This window comes from Bubalus bubalis, chromosome 1 (assembly GCF_019923935.1).
Source record: "Bubalus bubalis isolate 160015118507 breed Murrah chromosome 1, NDDB_SH_1, whole genome shotgun sequence".
NCBI lineage: Eukaryota > Metazoa > Chordata > Mammalia > Artiodactyla > Bovidae > Bubalus > Bubalus bubalis.
In genome coordinates this window covers 189,565,368-189,573,961 of record NC_059157.1, presented here as the reverse complement: position 1 = coordinate 189,573,961, position 8,594 = coordinate 189,565,368, and positions in this window count along the sequence as shown.

The window sequence follows — 8,594 nt, the reverse complement described above, 5'->3', positions numbered from 1 at the left end:
CTCCTCCCAGCTGGTTACAGTTTTCTCAGGTGACTGAGAAATTTACAGAAGTGGTGGAGGCCTAGTCCTCATACCATGCAGTGGTCCCTTAGGGAAACCCATTCATTGATTAAAACACTTGCTCGTCCAGGGGTCACAATAACAATTAGCCATTTAGCAACCTGAGCAGCCACAGTCATCTTGGATTGCCAGATGCAGAATCTGAGACAAGTAAGATGGGCTGAAACAACTTTGGGATGGCTCCTGGAGGAGTGGAGGAGCAGCGCACAGGCCCATCACACAATTTTCCTAGTGATTTTTGTCCCTGACAAATTCAACTTAAAATGGGAAACAGTATCTCAAAAACAGAAATGAAGGGCATCAGAAAGTCAACTTCTGATTAACATTCCAACTAGATTTATGTACAATATATATACACTTATATACTTGCAAGTACCTAGTTAACTGAACTTCCCTAGTGACTCAGATGGTAAAGAATCCGCCTGCAGTGCAGGAGACCCAGGTTTGATCCCTGGGTCAGGAAGACCCCCTGGAGAAGAGAATGGCAACCCACTCCAGTATTCTTGCCTGGAGAATTCCATGGACAGAGGAGCCTGGAGGGCTACAGTCTATGGGGTCACAAAGAGTTGGACATGACTGGGTGACTAACAGATGTAGTTAATTGGAGAAATCATACTAAAGGACCTCTCAACAAAAATGTCCAAATTGGAGTTCTTTTGATACTCCAAAATTGATATTTTTGCATACACTTAGAAAATGCTGGCCATAAGATCAAACAGACTGAATGGAATGCTTTCTTTAGTATCTAGAAGGTTCTAAAAGAGGAAACAACAGAGTAACTTCTTTGCAGGAAATCAAATGAAATTGCTTGAAATTATATCGGAACTAAAAAATGCCACCTAGCCCTGACTCTGCCAGGTCACAGGTCTAATGGGACTGGGAAGTCACATTTAACATTTATGCCATTTGGCTATTGACTTCTTGGGCATCTCTTTGCCTTTTGTTTTGTTTGAAGTGTGACTTCTGGTTGGTAAGCTTCTGGTTTGGTTTGAGCACACAGACACCTGGTACAAACTGCTCAGGTTAAAACTGGAAGCCTACCTCTCACCTGGGAGCCTTCTGGGAACGACTTTAAATGACTGATCACCCCATACATTATGATCCAATGACAAGGAAGAATGGCCTAATAATATTAGATCTTTATTGCCATAAGATGGGAAAATAGACTGAAGTTCCCTTACGTCTAAGACTTTTCTCCTGTATTCAACAGCCTGGAGCTGATCTAAGACCCCCCCATCTCTCAGAGGGACAATCCCTTCCGGGACAGACATTTTATCAACCAGTTAGGGCCAATTTGAGCACCATCTGGCCTAAAATTTGGGCTCTGAAACTATGACCACAGGAAAATAAATATGTTTTTTGACAGTGTGGTCACAATATTCTTTAGCCTCCAGAGAAAGTTTGAAGGGAAAATTATCTCTTTAGAATCCTTGCCCTGAGGAAATAACTCCTGTTATGCCTTGAGACCAGAGCTCTCTGGATCACTTATCTAGACCATCTCTAATTCCTGAAATTGAAGGGAAAAAAAAGGGAATGAAGCCTTAAAAATTTTTTTATTCCAACTGCTATTTACAAGTAGTGAGTTTTATATTGTGATATCTGATTCATAGCTAAGTTTGGAAAACAAAGCTATGAGATCTCTCATGTCTGTTTGGATGTACATGTGTCTCGGCTCGTGTCTTTGTCTTTGTCTTTGGATAATATTGGTGATTGCTGAGGTTAGTTTGTAAATGAGCTATAATCGAATCGGCAGAAAGAAAAGTAAGCACTTAAAAATCAAACAATTCTAAATACAAGAGAAATCAACCTAAATGAATTTCAGGTCTGTGTGGACTGGGAAATATTCAGTATTAAGTTAATACCCGGTGTCAATGTTTATTTGTTGATCTAACTAATACAGACATGTCTAAGAGTCATTAACATTAAGCACAATATTTTAATTGTGCCTAGGTTTAATATGTTAAATATTGTTATATCTGTTACAAGTTTATCAGCAAGGAAAGTAATTCAAGTAAAGAAACCCTTCAGGGAAGAATGTAAATGAGATAGGAGCTTTTGCTGCTGCTGCTGCTAAGTTGCTTCAGTCGTGTCCGACTCTGTGCGACCTCATAGACGGCAGCTCACCAGGCTCCCCCGTGCCTGGGATTCTCCAGGCAAGAACACTGGAGTGGGTTGCCATTTCCTTCTCCAATGCAGGAAAGTGAAAAAATAAAGTGAAGTCGCTCAGTCGTGTCCAACTCCTAGCGACCCTATGGACTGCAGCCCACCAGGCCCTTCTGTCCATGGGATTTTCCAGGCAAGAGTACTGGAGTGGGGTGCCATTGCCTTCTCCGATAGGAGCTTTTAGATAAACTCTATTAAGAATAATTATATTTTATAAATATCTGTCTAAAATGGTCTCTGCAGGTTTTGGTAACCTGAATTTCTAGGGTTGTGCTAAACTGAGTGATAAAAGCTTATTGAATAGCTAGGTCATTTCGAAATAAAATAAGATTCTGAAACACTGATTCTTGAAAACGAATTTCCTCTTACAGAGAAACTTTGAGCTATTGATGAAAAATGCTTGTGCCATCCTGAGATGCTTTCTATAAGAAAGCAAAGGTTTTTTAGAAATTATCACTAGCATTTATACAGCCAGCAAAAACAAGACTGGGAGCTGACTGTGGCTCAGATCATGAACTCCTTATTGCAAAATTCAGACTTAAATTGAAGAAAGTAGAGAGAACCACTAGACCATTCAGGTATGACCTAAATCAAATCCCTTACAATTATACAGTGGAAGTGACAAATAGATTTAAGGGATTAGATCTGACAGAGTGCCTAAAGAACTATGGACAGAGGTTTGTAACATTGTACAGGAGGTGGTGATCAAAACCAACCCCAAGAAAAAGAAATGCAAAAGGCAAAATGGTTGTCTGAGGAGGCCTTACAAATAGCTGAGAAAAGAAGAGAAGCAAAAGGCAAAAAGAGAAAAGGAAAGATATACCCATCTGAATGCAGAGCTTCAAAGAATAGCAAGGAGAGATAAGAAAGCCTTCCTCAGTGATCAATGCAAGCAAATAGAGGAAAACAGTAGAATGGGAAAGACTAGAGATCTCTTCAGGAAAATAGAGATCCTAAGGGAACATTTCATACAAAGATGGGCACAGTAAAGGACAGAAACGGTATGGACCTAACAGAAGCAGAAGATATTAAGAAGAGGTGGCAAGAATACACAAAATAACTGTACCAAAAAGATCTTAATGAACCAGATAATGATGATGCTGTGATCACTCACCTAGAGCCAGACATCCTGGAGTGTGGAGTCAAGTGGGCCTTAGGAAGCATCACTACAAACAAAGCTAGTGGAGGTGACAGAATTCCAGCTGCGCTATTCCAAATCCTAAAAGATGAGGCTGTGAAAGTGCTGCACTCAATATGCCAGCAAATTCGGAAAACTCAGCCACAGGACTGGAAAAGTTCCATTTTCATTCCAATACCAAAGAAAGACAATGCCAAAGAATGTTCAAACTACCGCACAGTTGCACTCTTTTCACATACTAGCAAGGTCATGCTCAAAATTCTCCAAAACAGTCTTCAGCAGTAAGTGACCTGAGAACTTCAAGACGTACAAGCTGGATTTAGAAAAGGCAGAGGAACCAGAGATCTAATTGCCAACATGCGTTGGATCATAGAAAAAGCAAGGGAATTAAAAAAAAAAAAAAGTCTACTCCTGTTTCATTGACTATGCTAAAGTATTTGACTATGAGGATCACAACAAATTAAAGAGATGGGAATACAAGACCACCTTACCTATCTCCTAAGAAGCCCGTATTAAGGACAAGAAGCAACAGTTAGAACTGGACATGGAAAAAAGGACTGGTTCCAAATTGGGAAAGGAGTACGCCAAGGCTGTATATTGTCACCCTGCTTATTTCATTTATATGCAGAGTACCTCATGCAAAATGCCAGGTTGTATGAAGCACAAGATGTATAATCAAGATTGCAGGGAGAAATATCAACCACCTCAGATATACAGATGATACCACCCTAATGTGAGAAAGTGAAGAGGAACTAAAGAGCCTCTTGATGAGAGTGAAAGAAGAGAGTGAAAAAGCTGGCTTAAAACTCAACATTCAAAAAACTAAGATCATGGCATCTGCTCCCATCATTTCATGGCAAGTAGATGGGGGGAAAGTGGAAGCAGTGGAAGATTTTATTTTCTTGAACTCCAAAATCACTGCAGACAGTGACTGCAGACATGAAATTAAAAGCCTTTGCTCCTTGGAAGTAAAGCAATGAGAAACCTAGACAATGTATTAAAAAGCAGAGACATCACTTTACCGACAAAGGTCTGTATAATCAAACTATGGTTTTTCCAGTAGTCATGTGTGGATGTGAGAATCGAACCATCAAGAAGCCTGAGCACAGAAGAATTGATGCTTTTGAACTGTGGTGCTGGAGAAGACTCTTGAGAGTCCATTGGACAGCAAGGAGGTTAAAGCAGTCAATCCTAAAGGAAATCGAGCCTGAATATTCATTGAAAGGACTGATGCTGAAGCTTAAGCTCCAATAATTTGGTCACCTTATGCAAAGAGCCAACTCATTTTAAAAGACCCTGATGCTGGGAAAGATTGAAGGCAGGAGGAGAAGGTGGCAACACAGGATGAGGTGGTTGTATGGCATTACTGAATCAATAGACATGAGTTTGAACTAACTCCTGGAGACAGTGAAGGACAGGGAAGCCTGGTGTGCTGCAGTCCATGGGGTTGCAAAGAGTTGGACAAGACAGAGCGACTGAACAACAACAACATTTATGCTCACCAATCTATAGAATGCTAATATTAAGGTCAGTTTTGGGTTGCTTAAGGAAAGTAGGTTGTGTGTTTTTGATAAAGAAGGTATGAGGAATGGATTGCATTTTATGAAGGGAAAAGGAAGTATGTCTGACTTACAAGTGGCTGTTTCAGGATGTCAGAACAATCAATGTATACTGAAAATGATACGAAGGTTTGTGGATAGTGGACCCTGAGCAAAGAGTTTTGGGCAGGGTCAGGACAGACTAAGTTTAAAATAAATTTAATTAAGTTTACTTTTAAATGAACTTAAAACTAAGTTGCTGTAAAAACTTGAATTTGACTTTTCTCTCCATTAAGAGGATATGCTTTCTTCAGATGTTGAACTACCTTTGATAACAGATTTAAGTTTCTTTACCTCTTAAATAATCTGTTCTTTATTTGCCTTTGAAATCCTTTTTGGTTACTTTGGCTAAGTAAATAGCTATTGTCACCATGACCTATGATCCTATCTGACCGAATGTTCTAAACTCTTTTGATATTTATGGACAAAACTTCCCAAATCAAAAACTAACGAAACACTTTTGACTTCTCGCTAACTTTGGGATGCTTCAGAGGGCCCCTGAAACATCCCAAAGAGAGATATTAAACTAATTAGGTTCATTTGGTATGTCGAATTATATGGAAAGTATTGTCAAATGAGCAGTAAATCTACTCAGGTTATAGTGTGGTAAATATTACTAATACAAACATCCCAGAAATTATGTTCCTGCTAAGTCGCTTCAGTCATATCTGACTCTGTGCAACCCCATGGACTGTAACCCGCTGGGCTCCTCTGTCCTTGGGATTCTCCAGGCAAGAATACTGGAGTGGGTTAGCATGACCTCCTCCAGGGGATCTTCCTGACCCAGCATCAAACCCACATCTCTTACACCCACCTGCATTGACAAGTGGGTTCTTTACCACTAGCACCATCTGGGAAGTCCTAGTTTCTAAAATTCTGATACGTCCTCGTAAAATGTTATCAGTCATAATTCTAGTTACTATTTAAAAGTGCTGTCACAGTGGTAACCAATTTTTGCAAAAATGCTTTCTCTTCAAGAAGATTTATAGAAAGGACTTTTGGATAAATATTTTAATGGGATGCCTGACAGCTTCACAAAGATTAGCAAAATGACAGGTTTGGTGTGGGAGACTCATGGCTGAAATATTTACTTATAATTCCACTAATGCTATTAGCTATATTATTTGTAACTTTCCTGTTTTACAAGATTATTTTTTTCTTGTATTACCAAGTGTATGACTGAGCCACAAATGAAAATAATGAGGGCTAGACTTGAAGAAGCTGATCAAATGTATAACTCGGTATGTGATCAGTTCAGTTGTTCAGTCGTGTCTGACTCTTTGCAACCGCATGAACCGCAGCACACCAGGCCTCCCTGTCCATCACCAACTCCCGGAGTCCACCCAAACTCATGTCCCTTGTGTCAGTGATGCCATCCAACCATCTCATCCTTTGTCGTCCCCTTCTCCTCCTGCCCTCAATCTTTCCCAGCATCATGGTCTTTTCAAATGAGTCAGCTCTCCGCATCAGGTGGCCAAAGTATTGGAGTTTCAGCTTCAACATCAGTTCCTCCAATGAACACCCAGGACTGATCTCCTTTAGGATGGACCTGTTGTATCTCCTTGAAGTCTAAGGGACTCTCAAGAGTCTTCTCCAACACCACAGTTCAAAAGCATCAATTCTTTGGTGCTCAGCTTTCTTTATAGTCCAACTCTCACATCCATACATGACCACTGGAAAAACCATAGCCTTGACTAGATGGACCTTTGTTGGCAAAGTAATGTCTCTGCTTTAATATGCTGTCTAGGTTGGTCATAACTTTCCTTCCAAGGAGCAAGCATCTTTTAATTTCATGGCTGCAATCACCATCCACAGTGATTTTGGAGCCCAGAAAAATAAAGTCACCCACTGTTTCCCCATCTATTTGGCATGAAATGACGGGACCGGATGCCATGATCTTCGTTTTCTGAATGTTGAGCTTTAAGCCAACTTTTTCACTCTCTTCTTTCACTTTCATCAAGAGGCTCTTTAGTTCCTCTTCACTTTCTGCCATAAGGGTGGTGTCATCTTCATATCTGAGGTTATTGATATTTCTCCCCACAATCTTGATTCCAGCTTGTGTTTCTTCCAGTCCAGTGTTTCTCATGATGTACTCTGCATATAAGTTAAATAAGCAGGGTGACAATATACAGCCTTGACATACTCCTTTTCCGATTTGGAACCAGTCTGTTGTTCCATGTCCAGTTCTAACTGTTGCTTCCTGACCTGCATACAGGTTTCTCAAGAGGCAGGTCAGGTGGTCTGGTATTCCCATCTCTTGAAGACTTTTCCACAGTTTATTGTGATCCACATAGTCAAAGGCTTTGGCATAGTCAATAAAGCAGACATAGATGTTTTTCTGGAACTCTCTTGGTTTTTCGATGATCCAGTAGATGTTGGTAATTTGATCTCTGGTTCCTCTGTCTTTTCTAAAACCATCTTGAACACCTGGAAGTTCATGGTTCACATATGTGATCAGTGATTATAATAGGGTAACTCTCAATATGGGAAGATGCAGAGAAGGTATACTTTCCTGGACCATAACTAGAAGACAGGTGTTCAGAGATCTTTGACTATTAAGACCTAGTCCAGTAAAAGCACATTGAGTGGCCTGTCAGCAAAATCTTCTCCAGAACTAGGAATGAGGCTTCCTAGCAACATGGGGGTGAAATGATCATGAAATCCCTCCCAAAGTATGGTCCAATTTATGACCATGAGACGGAGAAAGCAATGGCAACCCACTCCAGTACTCTGGCCTGGAGAATTCCATGGATGGAGGAGCCTGATGGGCTGCAGTCCATGGGGTTGAGAAGAGTTGGGCACGACTGGCCAACTTCACTTTCACTTTTCACTTTCATGCATTGGAGAAGGCAGTGGCAACCCACTCCAGTGTTCTTGCCTGGAGAATCCCAGGGACAGAGGAGCCTGGTGGGCTGCCGTCTTGGGGTCACACAGAGTTGGACACGACTGATGTGACTTAGCAGCAGCAGCAGCAGCATGACCATGAGACAGCCCTGTCAATTACAAATTGGCACTTGCCAAGAACCCATAACTGAGCAACAACGATAACAATGAGGGCATTTGCCATCTGCTTCTGCAGGGATTGAACCCTGTGCTGCTGCAGCTGCTGACCTTCAACACCCTCTGAAGGGTATTACAGTGGAGAGTGAGGCACTCTGGCTCCAGGGAAATTGGTGGAACAAGTCTTTAGATAGTGAGGTATTTTCAGAAACTGATTTCATGATCCCAGTCCTTGACTCTCTTCATATTTAGAAAAGCACTGAATCCCTTCATGGTGATATCAGCTCCTTGTGCCTAGTAGAAAACCTTTTGTAAAGTAAGCACTTGACTGCACTGAATTCCTCCTTCACCAAAATCTTATGTACTGACCTTCCCCAACTATGTCTTTGGAGCAGTCTCTCAGAGCTATCTGAGGTGCTGTCTTCCAGGCTACAGTCCTCATTTTACCCCAAATAAAACTTAATTCATAACTCTCACATTGTGCATCTTTTCATTCAACAGTATATTGAAAGTAAGTTAGATAATTCTCTATTAAATATTTAATTTGTTTATTTGTGTATAACGAGTTTCTTTGGTTAACAAATCCTTTGAACCTGAAATGGAAGTTGAAGCTTTTGGCAAAACAGCAGGATGAT